This window comes from Hipposideros armiger, unplaced genomic scaffold (genome assembly GCF_001890085.2).
Source record: "Hipposideros armiger isolate ML-2016 unplaced genomic scaffold, ASM189008v1 scaffold_136, whole genome shotgun sequence".
Classification (NCBI taxonomy): domain Eukaryota; kingdom Metazoa; phylum Chordata; class Mammalia; order Chiroptera; family Hipposideridae; genus Hipposideros; species Hipposideros armiger.
The window spans coordinates 2,235,651-2,237,109 of NW_017731486.1; positions in this window are offsets into that span (position 1 = coordinate 2,235,651).

Genomic DNA, 1,459 nt, shown 5'->3' on the forward strand with positions numbered 1-1,459 from the left:
TGGGGCTTATGTCCAGACCCGCTCTCGCGCACACTCCCACTTACTGGTAGAACCCCTGATTGGTCTTTCCCTATCATGTGTGTCTTCCATTTTCCACAGGAAATACACGAAATCAATTACTTTTAGCCCTGATTGCTGCCTTATTCAAAGTAAGGAAGTTTCTGTTCTGTTTAACTTAAAAAATAATGGCATGCGCCTTGGGAGAAGCAAATGAGTTAGAACTCAAACTGTAATTAAGAAACTCCAGGGGCCGGCCGAGTGGCGCGATGGTTAAGAACTCGCTTGGGATGCCAGAGGACCCCGGTTCGGATCCCACATATGAGAACCAGTGACACTGCCCTCTACAGCTAAAATGCTGAACAACAGCTCAACCTGGAGCTGGGCTGCCGTGGGTCGCCGGCGACGGTGTGGGCTGCAGCCCCTGTGGCAGTGGGTTGCCATGGGCTACCGTCTGTACCCAGCAGCCAGCGTGAGCGGCCAGCAGCCAGCGTGAGCGGCCAGCAGCCACAGTGAGCGGCCATCCAGAAGCCGGCGACTGATCTGCCTCGCCAGAGAAGAGCGCAATGATGGTGCCAACTTGGGCCAGTGAAGCAACGTCCTCCACAACTAGACTGAAGAACAAAACGACAGCAACTTGTCTGTTCCCCTTCCCCCAATTCCCCAGCACTGTTCCCATCCCCCCAATTCCCCAATTTAAAAAAAAAAAAAAAAGAAACTCCAAGGTTGAAAGTCCAGAAGTTTAGGAATTATGGACTCAGTTTGTTTTGCCATTTCTATTTGAAAGAATTTAAGGATACAGAAAAGCACTGCCCTGATTCCTTGCCAAGGATTTGTTCAGCAATTTCCTCAGTGTGAACCTGAGCACCTCAGAACACAAGGTTCTAAATATGATAGGAGTTGGCACGTTTGCGGAGAATGATCACATAACCCAACAATTTCAGCTGTATTTAGAACTGGGTTTAGTAATGCATACCACATGTGGATGTTACCCTACAAAACTGATTTGTAAAACTCTAGCATTACCCATAAAGTAAACTGGAAGTTTACACTTATAGGAGAATTCTTAGTTTTCCAGAAGCAATCACAATAGAAATCTTATCAGTAGTTCTAGGGATATTTAAAATATGGGATCTCTATTATTTTAAACACAGCTCCATCTCTTACAACCAGGGAACCACTCTGAACTGTGGATTTCTCTGTTCTACAGGAATGAGAGTAGTGCCCTCTCTTGCCATTAGCATTGTCAGGAAAAAAATCAAGTAATAATCTATGCAAACTCTGTTGTAAACCATAACTAACTGTGTAAATGTAAGGAATTAAAGAAACTGCATGACTTTTTGGGAATACCACGATTTTACAAAGCAAAACACATCTGCAAAGGTAATCTCAAGATTTTTAATTAGGTCCACTCTGATTTATAGCACTGCCTGTCCTAATAGGCAGTTGAGTGTGGCATGGC